The following is a 19,290-nucleotide window of genomic DNA, read 5'->3' on the forward strand; positions in this document are numbered from 1 at the left end:
TACAGCAGAGACTGAGACAGTAAGTCACCCACCGCTCAGTCAGCTCCGCCCACACCTACTGCCTAATACTTGATTGGTTAGGAAGGTGGATGTGGGGGGAGACGAATCAGGAAATGCTGCTAGCTAGTACATGAACGCTGCTTGTCAGTCACAGTCCTGGAACTAGAGTACACCAGCAGCAGCAGGCAGGTAACCGTGTATGGCGCTCTGTGTACGGTCAGCATCGTGTCAGCGGTTCCGCTCCTGTAACGCTGGCAGAGCGAGCTCTGTACTGTATGTAGTGCATACACTGCCGCTGCGAGTGTGTCCGGCAGGGCTGATCTCCATAGGGAGCAGCTACTCGCAGCCTCGTTCTGTTCACTTCATATGTAGCTTCATATTCTCCTGTAGCTGCTGCTACTGTGACACTGAGGGCTGGGGTGGGTCACAGCATCCTGTGGAGCTGGTGCTGACGTGCAATAGCAGCACTCCATATTGCAGCAAAATCAGTAATGGCAACCAAACAATACAGAGTAATTTTTAGCTCTGGTACAGTAGTCATACAGAGATTACTGCCCCACATTGTGCATCACGATTCACTAGTACTATGCACATCACCCGCTGCATTATACTGCATATGTGTCTAGTACAGCGGGCAGTGAGTGTACCTTCTGCTATAAAACATGGTATGCGTTTAACATACCGACCTTCTGGATCCAGGCGGTCTCAATACCGACGCTGGAATCCCGATGGAGGTACAATGCCGCTGCCAGAAAACTGGCGATGTAGGTAATTCTCCCTATGTGGGTGTCCGCGACAGCCATAGAGGGAGAATAGAACCTGTGGCGAGCCACTGTGCCCGCATTGCGGTGATCGCAGCGGGCCTGCAAGGGACTACGTAGACTGCAGTGCTGCAGCTGAGGAGTCTGCCCTGCTCCTGCAGGGGAAAGAAAGGGGGCCAGCCATGGGGAATATACTGTACTGTATATATACAGTATATACATGAAGTCAACCCCCCCCCCTCCAAAAAAAAAAAAAAATAGATCTGTAGGTGCACTCAGAAAATTTATTTAAAAAGAATAGAGAAGAATGGTTACATAAATATATTAGCTGAGCCAAGCATTCAGTAGTTTCCTGAGTGCACCTACAGACCTCATTCTTTTCTTATTTGTAAGTTACTGTATTTATATATAATGAGATTGGTAGCGCCACCTCTCTTTCAGTATTAGCATATAGAAATATAGCTGGGTTAGGGTGTGGGGTAATGTGAATTTCGGCTCACACTGTGTGGGGTAATGTTAATTTGGCTCATACTGTGACTGGTCATTTGAAGTTTGGCTCATACTGTGTGGAGTAATTTTCATTTCAGCTCATACAGTGTGGGGTCACTTGAATTTCGTCTTATACTGTGTGCCGTAATGTGAATTTTGGCTCATACTGTGTGGCGTAATGTGAATTTCGGCTCATACTGTGTGGGGTAATGTGCATTTTGGCTCATACTGTGTGGGGTAACTGAAGTTTGGGTCATATTGTGTCGCGTAATGTGAATTTGGCTCATACTGTGTGGGGTCATTTGAATTTTGGCTAATACTCAGTACCGGCCGGTGATCTCACCATTATGTTTCATTTTATTTCTCTGGAGTGTATGATATATACTTTATTATTAGGAACTAGGGAGAAATTAGATTAAGCCATGTGATTTTATTGAGAGAATGTAAACTAGTGGTAGACATGTCCCTGGGCGGTGCTAAACACACCCAAAAGGCGGTGCTAGAAATTCCCCTCCAGCAGTGCACCCCCTAATAAAATTAGCTGCGCACGCCTATGCATACAGTATGCGGGAAAAATACTGTATCACATGTAGTCATGTTATAAACAGGATTGGTAGGATTTACCGATGATCGGGGTGCCGGCTTTTAAAACGACAACGGCATCCCGATCATCGGCATTCCAGCAGCGGGGCAAGCGCAAAGAGTCTCCTTACATGCTCGCCATGCTGCAGGCTCGCCACGCTCACCATGCTGCGGGCTTGCCAGGCTATGGGCTCGCCACGCTGTGGGCTCTATGGGTGTTGTGGACACCCATGAGTGGGAATAGCCCCTGTTAGATCGGATTCCGGTTGTCGGCATTATAACAGCGGTCGGGATCCCGGCGTCAGTATCCTGACCGCCGGGATCCCTACTGCCGCTGACTTAACTACATACCTTATAAACAATAAAAAAAAAGTTTATTTCCACCAAATAAGGAGAACAATATAGATATAAAACAATTAACTTGTTGTGATACAAATTTAGTAGTATATATTCTCACAATAGTTATATACCATACACATAACTTGGTGCATAGCTGTATTGGGAAGCAATCAGGAGACCGCCTGTCGGGATCTCGACGGTCACAATGCCAACGCTGAAATTCCGACGGGTGGTGAAATGCCGCCACCGGAATACCGGTGCCACAGGATTTTCTCCCTCTATGGGTGAACATGACACCCATAGAGGGAGAATAGAACCTGTGGTGAGCGCAGCGAGCCACTATGTCCACAGCATGGCTGGCGCAGTAAACCCTCAAGGGGCTTTTCAGCGCTCGCCCTGCTGCCGGCATACTGGTTGCTGGGTTCCCACTGTCCGGAACATGACAGCTGGGATCCAGCCGCCGGTAAAACATATGTATTCCGCTGTACTTATCTATTCACAGTTTTGAATACAACTTGTTTTTAATACTTTGTGCCTTTTGTGAATGTTAGTAATTCATTTGAACTCTAAGCAATAAATGAATTTTATGTGATCTTACACTGTTTATAACCTTATTTAATGTCATTAATTGTATTACACGTGCGCTGTTTCCTTCTAATTTATATACTCTGCATGGAAAATCTGAAATGGACTTGCACTAGAGATGAGCGGGTGTGGTTCTTTGAAAACCGGACCCACCCGAACTATGGGATATGAGTCCAGAGACGAGTCTGGCCCGGGTGTGCCACCAGAATCAGATTCCAAAATAAGGCAAAACGTCACGGGTTACCCTGGCGGCTGCCATGACTCCTTCATCCTCAGTCAGTCATCCCTCTTTGATAAGTTTGAGGCCGGACAAATGCCTGATGGCTGGCTGCTGGGTATGTTCCAAGTGTGTTGTTTGTATGTGTGGTAACTTCAACCTCCTAATTTTGTATTTTTTTTCCCCATAAACCACATGTCCTAATGTTGCCTATATCTGTCTTTCAGGTGATGGTGGTTATGGCTGCTACTCTTGGCTCCTTACTCCATTGTCCCAACCTGATTCTCCTGCTGAACACAATTATAATAATGCACATAAGTCCACGCGGAATGTGATAGAAAGATGTTTTGGGGTGCTGAAATCTAGGTTTCGGTGTCTGGATAAGTCTGCAGGGCTTTTGTTGTATAGTCCCTCAAAGGTGACTAGGATTGTGTTCTGCTGCTGTTTTCTTCATAACATGTGTTTGCGACAACATCTGCCACATGTTGTTGATGAAGAAAACAGTCAGCAAGTAGGTGAGTTAGAAACATCTGGAGACAGTGTGAGTACAGATGTAGGGAGGCAGGTAAGGCAAGAAGTGATTATGCGTTATTTTAACGGTAAGTATTATTTAGTCATAAATAACCTTGGCTAACTACTATTCTAAAATGTTTTATAGGTCTTAATTCTGTTTGTGTTGCGTTATTGTTTGTTATTTCTCATGTTGTTTACAGTTAGCCAATAAAATGTATAACTTACACTGTAACTCATTAGCAAATTAAACAATACACATATTGCGTGTGAAAAATTTATTACCTTGAACACAGGCATTTTTTATGAAACAATTCCCAAAACATTATTTTTAAAGTACTATTTGCTGCAGCCTTCAACATTTTTTTTTTTTGTGTGTGTGCTGGGTGCAGAGGATTGGCTTGGTTCGTTGGTCCGGGTTCTGCTGGAGCGTCTTACTGGGGAGGTAACTGGGGTCTGGCTTGGGGTGGTTGTTCCCAGGGACGTGCGGTGAGCTAAATAGCTCAGGAGGCACTGGCTAGCCCCAGAGCCAGATTTACATGCAATTTATGAGCCAAAGTGTACATCTGGGCATTATACACAGGTGCAGCAGTATAAACTCCTTGAAATTTGGTGAGTTTTGATCAGAAATGTGTGGAAAAGTTAGCCAGGTGAGGCACTGCCTCCCCTGCCATAGACTTTTTACTCCAGAGTTTTGGCTATAGAATTATTAGAATAATGCAAATAAGATATTTCTAACATATTCTTTGTATTTTTTTATATACTTTATACAGTCAAAAGTCTGGTGCAAATGTTAGTATGACAGTAAAGACTCTGCCTCACCTGCCTCACCCCACCGCACGTCAGTGGAACTTGTTCCCGAACTTGAGCTTAGTTGGTGTGATGTCAACACATTAAGGCTTTGGCCCAGGTTGTTTAGGCTTGCAATGAGTTGTGTATTAGCAGCAGTGTTGTTGGCAATAATTCGGGAGATGTCGTTTATCAGTTGGTTGTGTTGAATAATTTGAATGAGGGCTTGTTGCTGCTGCTGTTGTTCATCCAGGATTCTGACCAAATTGGCTTGCATTTGGCTGTTGTCTGCCCACATCTGCTCCATTGAATTGGCAATTCTGCCAACCTGAACTATCAGTCTGCCTGAGTTCCGACTGAGTCTAGGCAGATGATGGGGCAGACTGGCAAGGTATTGGGTGTTGGAGTTCAGGCAGGCATAGTGTTGCGCCCAACTACTCCAAAACTCTGGGGCCATTTGTTGCTGGGGTGGTGTTGTGCTCAATTGGGGGCTGTTTGGGGTGGTTGGGTTATGTCCTGCGGCGTGGTTGGCTGGGTAGGATCTATCGCTTGCAGGTGTAGTGTGTGCGTATCCTGCTAGTCACTTTCCTGCTGGTCATCCTCGGCCATGATGGGTGGTTCTGTATGGGGTTGAAGACAGACACTATTTAGTCAATACTTAGCATTGATCTTTTTATAGCTTTACGTCAACATGCATTACTTGTTAATATTCATGTTGGAATTGATAAATAGATTGAGGCCTAACCTTAACTAAGTAGCTCACCTTTTTGTAGAAATCTGTGGCTTCTAACATTCCCTACTCAGTTTAAAAATATTACAGGGAATTGTTGGACTCTGAGCCATAATTAATGTGCGAACACGAAGAACTCTAACAATTTCAAATTAAAACATTTACATATTGTGTATGAAGCTTCCTTTTGTAAAACACACACAATACAATAAATGTGTTGAGCAATACACTCATACATTGTTCAAGGCAGTCAGTGGTCTTGGCAAAACCTTTACAAATATAGTGTGAAAAAAATTAAAATAATAAAATGGTAGCAAATGTCTTAAGGTGGCGTATGTTTAGAACTGGTGATGTTGGCCATGCTAAACAATTGTATTAGATTTAACATTTATGTAGCTGTTTCTACCAAAAAAAAATTAAAAATTTGTTTGCTATGGCCAACATCACATCTGAAAATTAAACCAACAACAAAAAAAATAACCCCCATGTGCTTGGTGTTGGTGATTATTACAAGGATGACTGTTTATTTTTAACACATTTTTTTTGGCTGTGCACAAACAGTGGGGCAGAAGAATTAACCTGGAGAAGGCATAAGGAAGTGATAAACCATTGATATGTGCAAGGTGATAAAGGCACCAGCCAAACAGCTCCAATATGTAAATTAACAGTTAGGATCTGTTTGGCTGCTGCCTTTATCACCTTGCACATATCACTGGTTTATCACTTACTTATGCCTTCTCCAGGTTAATACATCTACCCCACTGTTTTTTACATTATTTCCAATTTTTTTTATGTTTACTTATCAGACAGCTGAGGGGATTGTGGATCCTCGCTTTGCGGACTGGCCAAAATGGCTTGTGGTGGCAGGGACGACTCTGTGGAGATGCGCCGTTGTGGTGGTGAGGATGCTGCTGGAGATTCAGCCTCAAGACGGCGTCTCTTGGTAGGCATCCTATGGAGACTACCCTGTGATGTGCGCCTTAGTGGAGGGGGGTTTGATGAAGAAGGAACTATGTGATAAGATAAACATTAACATTCTGCTTTTCTATGTGTTTTCAGATTATGTGTATAGACTACATTCTTACCTGCATCGCCAGCATCTGCATCTCTTGGCAGTGTGGGTTGTGGCCTGGCTGTGCTGCGTCTCTTTCGTACTGTACAAATATGAAGAATGTCCTTATGAACATAATATTATGTTTATATGTTTATGCAAAATCCTTACTGTGATGTAAACATATGAGTAACCTGATGAGAAGTAAACAAAACTATGCTTATGCTTTTCTGTCTGACTTCATTGGGTGTGTATAGTTCAATTGTGAAACAATTACACAAAACAATCCAGACACAAAGGTGCAGAATTATCAATATTATACTACTTAAAACACAAATGTGGTAGCTTAACACAACCAGAATATTGCTCTGTATTTTTAATTTTTTTGATGCTAACAAACAAACACTACCCCCAAATATATTTGCGAAATTGTAAGCATCAAAAACAAATATGCATGAAAAATCACATCAACCACACAAAGGACAACCAAGAACAACACACAATAACCATAAGTCCATTGAAAATATTTAAATAAATAAAAATTGGAAAAACACATGACTCACACTTCTTTTAAAGACACCAACAACAATTGACTTTTGTATTAAAACACCATAAAAAGCCAAAGGCCACCTGCTAAATTGACAATACAAAGGATAAAAACATAACTATTTGTGATTAAAACTACATCACCAACACATTAGAAGAATAAACCAACTTACAATCACAATTAGCTAGAAGACATTTCAGACAACTAAGGACAAAGCACAGATGTTTAAATTATAAATAAACCAAAAAATAAAACTCACCATCCTGCCTTGGGCGATCCGAATCCCGGACATGAGTCGCACCAACCACTTCTGGCGGAATCAGAGTACGCACAGGCTCCTCCCAATCCTGATATGACGCTCGGAAGGGGTGTCCACCCCCTGTTTGGCGGGCTGATTTAGCCTCCTTAGACATTTAGCCTTGACACGGCGCTTGATGTCGTAGAATCGCTTACGACACGTGTCCTTGGTCCTCCTCACCACACCCTCATTATTAACAGCCGCAACGACCTTCCCCCACAGAACAGTCTTCCTGCGTGACGACACCTTAGCAGCATCATGGCCAGCCAACTGTTGATGATGCCTCATCAGCTCCCGCACCAGAGCCATATTCTCAGCGTAGCTGAATTTAACATTGCGGCCCGTCTTTGTAGTGGTGCGTGGCTGCGGAGCCACAGCACCATCACTGTCAGTATTACTGAAGGCCGCAGCAGCAACCTCCCCCTCCTCCTCACTCACCTCCTCCCTCTCACTCACCTCCTCCACCTCACTCACCTCCTCCACCTCACTCACCTCTGACTGGGACATAATCAGGACAAACAACAAATAACACTGAGAAAAATAAACAGTAAACACACTCCTCCATTACCACTACACACCTCACACCAAAGACACACACACTCACTCACTCACTCACTCACTCACAAACAATGACAATAGACGTGAAAAAAAAAACAATGACAAAAAACTAGACAGTCTTTTAAATAACTACACAACAAGTATGACAAGACTACTTACACACACAGTACAGCACTCAACAATTGACAAAAACCTCCTCAAATCCTCCACAAACGCCAAAAAACTCACCAACTCCGAACACACCTTCCTCTCACCTCTCCACTAGCTAAACCCACGAGGTGCGGAGGGTTGGGGGCGTTTTTATAGTAATGAGCACAGTCACTCCTCCATCACGAATCAAACCAATCACAGACGAGTGACAAAAACGAAACGTAGAAAAAAACCGCGCCCGGAAACGGAAAAACACTGCCGTAACCTAAATGTGATGCAGTCGTAAGAAAACCTCATAACACAGCCGCAAAACCACTAAATCGGCCGCATTCTACCTTACAAAACCACGAATGACATCGACATCGGAAAACACGAAAAATACAAATACGACAGCTTAGTAAATGAGGCGTAACAAATTAAAAAAGTTGCAAATTTACACATTCGATGTCATTCGTGATGAATCTCACTACAAATCGGTACAAATACGAATTTTAGTAAATATACCCCATAGTCTCATGCACGTATTGTATGACACTGTTGGTGAAATTAAACCGCAGTGTTTCATTACTATTACTGACTCATACACTTATTGTGTGACACTGTGGGTGAAGGTGGTACCACAATAAAAAAAAAATCATACTCATCTCATAAACATATTGTACGACACTGTTGGTGAAATTAAACTGTAGCGTTAGATTGTTTTTTAAATTTATTTTACAAAAACAGCTAATATCACATGATTTGGCCTTTTTTTGTACCTAGAGTATTATTTAGCCCAATAACATTAATTTCCAGTACAAACAATAAAATCTATATATTGTACAATATATATTTTTAGATGCTGTAATCACCTGCACAGATTATTTTCAGCCTCAATGTAGGATCAGTTCCTGAAAGATATGTTTAAACTGGCAAAGGTAACTGCATCATCCAGCTTTACGCAAGGTATGTAGTACCATGTAAATGTTTTTGACCAATATTCACAAGTTCACAACTAATTTTTGTATTAATTCAACATATTTCCACTTTATTGCAGACACCGTCGCCGAAAGGGAGTGAAATTGCGCCAAGTCCTGGATGCGGCTCCCTTATATGGAATCCAAAACCTGCAAGATCCAATGCTGGATGAAAACAGTATTATGATTATGATGTAGTCAAAACTGACTGGAAATGAGTGAAGATAAATTATATTGAGGGTAATAATACTATAGGAACAAAAACTGGCCCAAATTCTGTGTTTTTAGCTGTTTTTATGATTTAAAAAATTAAATTAAAATTAAAAATACAGGCAAAACAGGTGTTTGGCAAAACACATACAGATCCAAAACACGAAAGAGATACAGATCCAAAACAAGGACCTCAAACCCAAGATTTGGGCCAGCGTACATCTCTAATTTGCACCCCTTGCATTGCAACATGCAATCCAGATAAATGGTTAATAGCTTTATTTTTTGCTTCGCTTCCTACTCAGAATCAGGCCATTATTCTCTATTCTAATGCATTTCCTCTACTTGTCACTTCACCTGGGATCGTCACCTCCGGCCACCTATTAGACAGGGTGTCTGGGCAGAGGCGTCACCGGGTCTGGTGTCACCCGGTGCGCATTCTGTAGTCCTTGGCATGCCGGAGGTGCGCCTGCAGCTGAAAAGGGGGCATGGTCTAAATTGGAGGGCGTGGCTTCGCGGAAATTCCGATGACATCACTCCGGGGACAGCCCAGCATCCCCGGAGATGCTGGGCTGCCCCTGGAGACTGGGCCTCCTGTAGTGTCTGCTCCTCTTCAATGATAGGAGCAGGTGCTGCAGGAGATTGTCATCCTGCAGCACCAGCTCCTGTCACTGCAATGGAGACAGAATTTTGGTGTCACCGTGCGGGTCACACCCCCCACACACCCCTCCTGATGCCGCTGTGTCTGGGTTAGCTTCCTTGTCAACTCACCATGATAATACATTTACATAGCTATGCCCATTATGACAGGAGTGAAATAAAGTAGAAACCCAGATTTAGTGGTATTTGTTATATTGTGATAATCACTTATCAATCTGGATTCCTCAACCATAAATGAGACCTCTGATATTAATTAGCATTCCACTGACTCCTGCATTGCTGACGGGCTGCTAAAAAAAATCTGATAGGGAATAATTTATTGATAGACCTATCTGCCGGTATACAGTAATTTATTGCTAGACATATGTTTAATAACAACTCTTTAATTAGACTTCATGTCATAACAACATTATTTAGCAACATATTTAATTAAATGTTCCTGTAAAGTTGGCTGAACTACTCAGTGTCCTCAGTGGAACCCTACTACACCCTCAGAGCACTCACAGAACAAGCGAGTTTTCCAATGCAGTTCAATTAAAATGAAAAGTGTCAGAACACTGTCAATAAAATGCCCTGTTCGGAAAAACCCATCATGTATGGATAAAACTTATACCAGTAAATCTTCATGTTTGACATACTGTTATAGCACAATCTAAAAATGATGAGTCTGCAGTATATTATGCCATGATACTGCTGTACACAAAACCCTACCTGAACTTTTCTATTATTGCTGTACATACTGTCACAGGGGGAGATGTACTAAAGCCTTGGAGAGTGATAAGGTGGAGATAAGTACCAGCAAATGAGCTCCTAAACTGCCATGTTACAGGCTGTGTATGAGGTCAGTGTGTGTGGTACTTTATCTCCCTCTACTTTACATCAGTACATCTGCCCTATCTTATCGACAATGTTTCATTCCAATGTTCACATGGAAGAGAACCGTGCCTTCAACACTACTCAAGACAACAGGGCCAATTCATTATCAGGAGGGAAGGGGGGCAAACAAGGGAGTTTCAAGGCATGGGCCGACAGGACCATCACCCTGAGCACCATAGGTGGGAAAGGCACAGTTCTGAGCCCCCAGCCAACTGCTGAACATCTAGTCGAGTCACACTGTAAGTGGCAAAAAATGTTCCCCTGCCCGCTCCTCTCTATGTTATAATCCTCCATAGCAAAAAGATACAAGTCTGCGGGGTAAAGGGCAATGAGACAGGTATGGAAGCGGGGGGGGGGGGGCAGAAAGGTTTGGAGAGGGTGCTTAGGTACAATGTAACGGGAACAGAAAGATATGGTGATGGGGGCTCAGGGGACAATTTAACTGCTATGAAGGGGCCGGGCAGAGATTTGGAGAGAGGGGATTCAAAGGACAATGTAGCTGCTATGGAGGTGTGGGGGCCAGAAAGATCTGGAACGTGGGGTCTCACGGTGCAATGTGGCTGCTATGGGGGTGTCACTGACTCTGTTTAACACTGACATGAACTAAAACATCACAACCATTGAATTAAGGAGAGTCCTGCCCCATCTATGGCAGAGGACCCATAAAGATTTTACATGCCATGGAGGAACAAACTTAAAGACCACATAAACACCATCATACACTACCATAACAGACACATACACACTCCATCATATCAGAATAACAAGTGTGTTAAACACAAATTCATTAGACCCACCTAGATCCCCTACATAGCTAACCCACTGATACCTATACCTACCTTTTCATATTGATCAACCCTATATTCACAAACAAATCCATATACACATGATCAGTGCTGTAACTGTAGTAGGCACCGTTGCTGCTCCATGGCACCTTAATGTGGCTTTTAGGGTATCTGGAATGGCACCCTACAGTCACTAGCACTACTGCAGATGTGTCCACAGCACTGCAGTGCTATACTTACCAGAGCCACTCATAGCATACTTAGGACACATGATCTAGCAGAATAAAACATAACTATTATATCATACAGGCTTATAACTATGCTTTCTGTAATCACACACATATACAACACGCCCCCAAACACAAGTATTAGGAAAGCAAGTGCCAGGAGGATATTGCGGTAGTCAGTGCCAGATTAAGGTCCACATGGGCCTGAAGCTGAGATTTATGAAGGGCCTAATTGTGTGCAGCGGTGGGGGCTGAGACAATTGCTGCAACAGAATGACTGATATGGGGGTGTGACCAGTACTGTAGTCTACAGAGGGTGTGGCCTGTGCTGTGGGTGTGGCTATCTCTATGGAGGGCATAACTGGTGCACACCTTCAACTACTTTATAGTGGAGCTATATCAGGAAAAAAGTTGTTTTTTGTGAAAGGGGGCGATCTGTATTGTCTGACTTTTATTGAGTGCTAGAATAGTTTAAATTAATAAAAAAAGAAACAAAATACCAAATTGTTCACTGTTATTGTCATATTTATGTAAGTATTCATCCCACATTTATAGCCACTGTATTAAATTAATGAATTAAATGCCTTCTTAGTTGCCGTCTTTTTAGAAAATTAAAGAGCTGCAATGGCAATACTGGACCAGGGCAGTAAGGTTTAAAGCCCCGTACAAACTGTGCGATTCGCTCCATGAGCAACATTGCACAGTATGTTCCCTCCAGGCCCAGGCCGCCCAACGTGGGCATACACACTGTGCAATATTGCACAGTGACATCATGCCGTGGCCGGGCCACGCTTGCAGCTTTGGACGATAAGTCCAAATTGAGCTGCATGCACGGCCGACAGCGAGGGTCATTAACGACCCCCGGGAGCGTGCATCGGCTGGCACATGCAGCATACACACTGTGCGATTTCTCAAACGATATTGCTCAGAAAGGTGGAAATTAGCAATATTGTCTGTTTTATCGCACAGTGTATATGCACCTTAACTTACTGCATTGCAGATGTTCATGCGTGAGCTGGTTTGGGCCCTCAGTTTTACTTTTTAATAAAAAAATACAACAAAAATTTTAAAACAAAAATATTTAAGATGATAAAAAAAACAAAAAAAATCTTAAGATATAACAATATATTAAAACAAAAACAAATGTAAACTATCGTTGCCATCCTGAGATAGTGATTATAAAACAAGTAATTTGGCGGTGCAAATACCATTACAATACTAATTAAATAAACTTCTCCATGCAAAGGCTGTGGGGAGCCTTCACATATACTGACTGTAGCATAGTTATCAGTTCCCAGTGGTAATTTTTATTCAGACTTTTGTTTATTATTATTATTATTATTATTATTATTATTATTAAAGATAGCTAACAATTTTTTTAAATAACTTTATTGTTTATGGCAAAGAACAATTATGCCTTTGAAAGATCTACCGCTTGTACATTGAAATGGGTGTAGTAGGTTATGCCGGTGGTCCGGATCCCGGCGTCCAGCATACCGGCAGCAGGGCGAGCGCAAAAGAGCCCCTTGCAGGCATGGTGGCGCATTACGCGTGCCACACTATTTATTCTTCCTCCAGGGGGGTTGTGGACCCCCCAAGAGGGAGAAAAGTTGTCAGTATGCTGGCTGTCCGGATTCCGGCGCTGGTATACTGAGCGTCGGGATCCCGTCAGCCGGCATATCAAATACCACCCCATTGAAATCGCACTCTCTGAAAATGTTCTTAATTTTCAACCTTTGTGTGATTAAATGTTTAGTATAAGACGTATAATACATACAACATCTTAGTGACCACCATATAATACAGAGCATTAGAGTGACTGCCACATAATACGGAAAGCATCAGTGGCCACGATATACACACAGACAACACACTGACTGCCATATAATACAGATAGCATCTCAATGACCACTATGTAATACAGAAAGCATCATTGACAAGCAGCGGCGGTTGCAGCACCGACCACATAGTGGGGAGGGAGGGGAAGGGTGGTGGAATCAGTGTATATAAACATACATGTTGTGGTGAATGCAATATATGTGCTGGCTGGTTATCCCAGGAATTGGCAATACTGTGTGTCTCAAAGTTGCCGTGCAACACCCGGGACTTAGCATTAGGCTTTACTCTCCGCCTAAACCCCTCCAGACGCCAATGAAACCTGCACTGTGTGGTCAGCTACAAATTACAAAATGCATCAGTGACCATAAAATACAGAGTGCATCACAGTGAGTGCCATTTAATATAGAGAGCATACTATACAAAAAACTCCAACAACCACCACAAAATACACAGGTCATCACAGCAACACACTATGTATGACCCTCTGAATGGGATAAATCAGACAGCAAGCTGCAGGCAGATCTATCTATCTATCTATCTATCTATCTATCTATCTATTAGAGATGAACAGGTTCGGTTCCTCGAGATCCGAACCCCCCCCCCAACTTGACCTATTTTACACGGTTCCCTCGGATCTTCCCGCCTTGCTCAGTTAACCCGAGCGCGCCCGAACGTCATCAACCCGCTGTCGTATTCTCACGAGATTCGTATTGCATATAAAGAGCCGCGCGTCGCCGCCATTTTCACTCGTGCATTGGAGATGATAGCGAGAGGACGTGGCTGCGTTCTCTCAGTTTGGGGAGGGAGGGTTAGGTTGGGGGGAGGAAGGGTTAGGTTGTGTCAAATCGACAGTATCTAGGTCGACAATGTTTAGGTCGACCACTATTGGTCGACAGTCACTAGGTCGACAGTGATGGAAGGTCGACAGGGTATCTAGGTTGTTTTCTTTGTACAGTGACCGGGAACCCCAATTAGTGCACCGTGTCCCCTCGCATGGCTTGCTTTGCTCGCCATGCTTCGGGCAAGGTGCCTCGCTCCGCTACTGCTACCTACAGATTACCGTTCCAATCGTAGTCCACGTGGATCGTTAAGTATGAAAAAGTTCAAAAAAAGAAAAAAATTGAAAAACTCATGTCGACCTTTTGACCTGTTGACCTAGCACATGTCGACCTAGGAACCCTGTCGACCTTCCATCGCTGTCGACCTAGTGACTGTTGACCTATAAGGGTTGACCTAGACAGTGTCGACCTTCAGACCGGATCCCGGGTTAGGGTTAGGCGTTGGGATGCCACTGTTGGTTTTCTAACGGCATGCATCCCAATTGCCGGGATCCCGATACCATTCCACAGACCCGTAACTAAACATTTTGGTTCCCCTCACATGACTAGGGACAGTGAGTGCCAAAGGCGTGAACCTAAAAAAGGGGTGTGGTCACACAATAGTATCCCAATTCAAATTTCACAACACAGTAGTGCAACTTTATACACATTACACCACATAGTAGTACCCTTTGTAGTTTGTACACATTATGCTACACAACAATGGTGAATTAATAGAGAGAGAGAGAGAGATAGAGAGAGACACAGACAGAGATGGATGTAGGAGGAAGGCACAGTATGAAGAAAAACATAGCATATGGGGGCAGTAGTGATGGGAACAGCAGGAGATGGGGGGGCAGTAGTGCAGGGGACAGGAGGGTATGAGGGGGCAGTAGTGATAGGAACAGCAGGAGTAGGGATGGGGGGCAGTAGTGCAGGGGATAGGAGGGTATGAGGGGGACAGTAGTGATAGGAACAGCAGATGAGGGAGCAGTAGTGCAGGGGACAGGAGGGTATGAAGGGGACAGTAGTGATGGGAACAGCAGGAGTAGGGGGCAGTAGTGCACGGGACAGGATGGTATGAGGGGGACAGTAATGATGGGAACATCGCGAGTAGGGGGCAGTAGTGCAGGGGACAGGAGGGTATGAAGGGGACAGTAGTGATGGGAACAGCAGGAGATGGGGGCAGTAGTGCTGGGGACAGGAGGGTATGAAGGGGACAGTAATGATGGGAACAGCTAAAGAAGGGGGGGCAGTAGTGCAGGAGACAGGAGGGTATGAAGGGGGCAGTAGTGATGGGAAGAGCTGGAGATGGTAGCAGTAGCGCTGGAGACAGGAGGGTATGAAGGGGACAGTAATGATGGGAACAGCTTGAGAAGGGGGGGGGCAGTAGTGCAGGGGACAGGAGGGTATGAAGGGGGCAGTAGTGATGGGAAGAGCTGGAGATGGGAGCAGTAGCGCTGGGGACAGGAGGGTATGAAGGGGGCAGTAGTGATGGGAACAGCTGGAGAAGGGGGGGCAGTAGTGCAGGGGACAGGAGGGTATGAGGGGGACAGTAGTGATGGGAACAGCAGGAGTAGGGGGCAGTAGCACAGGGGACAGGATTGTATGATGGGGCAGTAGTGATGGGAACAGCAAGAGATGGGAGGCAGTAGCGCAGGGGACAGGATGGTATGGTGGGGGCAGTAGTAATGGGAACAGCAGGAGATGGGGAGCAGTAGCTTAGGGTACAGAAGGGGCAGGAGTGATGGGAACAGCAGGAGATGGGGGCAGTAGCAGATTCTCATGACTCCATTACAGTGTGTCCCTGTCTAGTTAATTGGAGGGCAGAGTTGCAAATGCTGCTCAATACAGGAGAGCGTTCTGCAAGCAGCGCTGTCTGGAGCAAACGGTCGAACTCCAGTGCTGCTTGCTCCCAGTGCAGTAGTAACTGCTGTCACTATCTCCTATAAGTGCGGCTGATGTCCTTCTACTTGATTAGAGTACCTGCTGTCGGTCTGATTGCTCCTTAGTTCCCCGGCTTCATGGGTCCCAGTGGGCATCAGAAGTGCAAGAAGATGCTGAGTGGCTCGTGGCTCTCCACTTCCTTGTTTGCTGGTGGCAGGCCCGTTAAAATAGACATTGCGGCGCCGGTGACTGCTAGTTCCGAGTTCCACATCCAGGCAAACTGCGAGGTGTGCAAGTGATAAGTGTGTGTGTGTGTGTATAAATATATATATATATATATATATACACACACACACTTTAAGCAATAGGGGCCCCATGTGTAAGTCAATAGGGGCCCCCATGTGTAAGTGCCCCAGCCCCCCTGGACATTAATTCACCTCAGCACTCTGGCTGCATATTAACATCTCTGGAAGGACATGACTGAGTGACAGCAGCAGCTGAATTTTCATGACGGAGACTGGAGAAAGCAACTGACTGCACAGGGGGCGGAGCTAATTGGACCTGTGGAAAGAGCTGTGGGCTTCCCTGGGAAAGGGGGTGGCTCCAGGCTCCGTGTGGGCTGGAAGAAGAAGTGGAGCAGTGAATCGAATTTATCATGGTCTGGGCACAGCCTTGGATCAGATGGCATGGGAGAGGAGAGGGAGCACAGCTTCAGAATGCCCAGGGGGCGGAGCTTACCACAGTTTGGGCGGAGCTCAGCACGACCCGTGATCTGAGCTGCCTTCAGGTAACATGGGGGCGGATGTAAATACTGCAGTGCAGGCAGAGCGGAGGGTGTAGGTGGAGCTTTGCCCAGGATGGAGGTGTATGCTGTTGATGAGTGATGACAGGAGAAAGGTATTTCTCCTGTCATCACTGGCTGCCTGTACTGCAGGAGACCCTTTTGGCCTATTTTTAATGGGGGGCCTGGAGCTGCAGCTCCATCTGCCCCATTGTTAATCCGGCCCTGGTGGTAGTGTGTGTGTTTGTGTGTGAGGCCATGGGGGCAGTGTGTGTGAGGATATGGAGGCGGATGCAGAATGTGTGTGTGTGTAAAGATATAGGGGCAGCGTTTGTGTGTTTGCGTGCATAGGGCTATAGGGGCAGTGTGTGTATGTACGTGTGTGTGAAGTCATGGGTGCAGTGTATGTGTGAGGCTTTATGGGCAGTGCATGTGTAATGTCCACCCACAAACAAACACATGACATTTACGGTGACGAAAACTTGAACTAAATTGTGGGGTGCTAGTGTGAATCAGGTTCGGGTGATCAGAGCGGCAGACCTGCTTTACCTCTCAGACACAATGACAACACAAACATAATATAGTATCCAACTCCATTTTATTATCCTAACAAAATTTACAAGTGGCAGGTAAACAGGAAACTGGCGCACAATTGAAGCAGGCTGGTTATGGCTTCTAAATAACAGTCTCAGGTAACCAGCGTTAGCAATACAGGTAGCAGGTAAGCAAGTAACTGGTGCACAATTAAAGCAGGCTGGTTATGGCTTCTAAATAATAGTCTCAGGTAACCAGCGTCAGCAATACAGGTAGCAGGTAAGCAGGAACTTGTGCACGATTAAAGCAGGCTGGTTATGGCTATTAAACGACAGTCTCAGGTAACCAGTGTTAGCAATACAAGTAGCAGGTAAGCAGGTAACTTGTGCACAATTAAAGCAGGCTGGTTATGGCTACTAAACAACAGTCTCAGGTAACCAGCGTCAGCAATACAGGTAGCAGGTAAGCAGGAACTTGTGCACGATTAAAGCAGGCTGGTTATGGCTATTAAACGACAGTCTCAGGTAACCAGCGTTAGCAATACAGGTAGCAGGTAAGCAGGAACTTGTGCACAAATAAAGCAGGCTGGTTATGGCTTCTAAATAACAGTCTCAGGTAACCAGCGTCGGCAATACAGGTAGCAGGTAAGCAGGAACTTGTGCACAATTAAAGCAGGCTGGTTATGGCTTCTAAATAACAGTCTCAGGTAACCAGCGTTGGCAATACAGGTAGCAGGTAAGCAGGAACTTGTGCACGACTAAAGCAGTCTGGTTATGGCTATTAAACGACAGTCTCAGGTAACCAGCGCTAGCACTACAAGTAGCAGGTAAGCAGGTACTTTGTGCACAATTAAAGCGGGCTGGTTATGGCTACTAAACAACAGTCTCAGGTAACCAGCGTCAGCAATACAGGTAGCAGGTAAGCAGGAACTTGTGCACGATTAAAGCAGGCTGGTTATGGCTATTAAACGACAGTCTCAGGTAACCAGCGTTAGCAATACAAGTAGCAGGTAAGCAGGTAACTTGTGCACAATTAAAGCAGGCTGGTTATGGCTTCTAAATAATAGTCTCAGGTAACCAGCGTTGGCAATGCAGGTGGCAGGTAAACAGGTAACTGGCGCACAATTGAAGCAGGCTGGTTATGGCTTCTAAATAACAGTCTCAGGTAACCAGCGTTGGCAATACAGGTGGCAGGTAAGCAGGTAACTGTTGCACAATTGAAGCAGGCTGGTTATGGCTTCTAAATAATAGTCTCAGGTAACCAGCGTCAGCAATACAGGTAGTAGGTAAGCAGGAACTTGTGCACAATTAAAGCAGGCTGGTTATGGCTTGTTAACAACAGTCTCAGGTAACCAGCGTTCCTTAGTAGCGGATAAATGCATTAACATTAGCTTTCACACTGCTGGGCGGAGCTTGCATAAAAAGAACTATCAGTACCAGCATTCCTTAATAGCAGATAAATGCATTAACATTAGCTTTCACACTGCTGGGCGGAGCTTGCATAAAAAGAACTATCAGTACCAGCATTCCTTAATAGCAGACAAATGCATTAACATTAGCTTTTACACTGCTGGGCGGAGCTTGCATAAAAAGAACTATCAGTACCAGCATTCCTTAATAGCAGATAAATGCATTAACATTAGCTTTTACACTGCTGGGTGGAGCTTGCATAAAAAGAACTTGCATCAACATTAGCTTTCACACTGCTGGGCGGAGCTTGCATAAAAAGAACTATCAGTACCAGCATGCCTTAATAGCAGATAAATGCATTAACATTAGCTTTCACACTGCTGGGCGGAGCTTGCATAAAAAGAACTTGCATCAACATTAGCTTTCACACTGCTGGGCGGAGCTTGCATAAAAAGAACTATCAGTCCCAGCATTCCTTAGTAGCAGACAAATGCATTAACATTAGCTTTCACACTGCTGGGCGGAGCTTGCATAAAAAAAGAACTATCAGTACCAGCATTCCTTAATAGCAGATAAATGCATTAACATTAGCTTTCACACTGCTGGGCGGAGCTTGCATAAAAAAGAACTATCAGTACCAGCATTCCTTAATAGCAGATAAATGCATTAACATTAGCTTTCACACTGCTGGGCGGAGCTTGC

The sequence above is a fragment of the Pseudophryne corroboree genome, chromosome 8 (genome assembly GCF_028390025.1).
Source record: "Pseudophryne corroboree isolate aPseCor3 chromosome 8, aPseCor3.hap2, whole genome shotgun sequence".
Classification (NCBI taxonomy): domain Eukaryota; kingdom Metazoa; phylum Chordata; class Amphibia; order Anura; family Myobatrachidae; genus Pseudophryne; species Pseudophryne corroboree.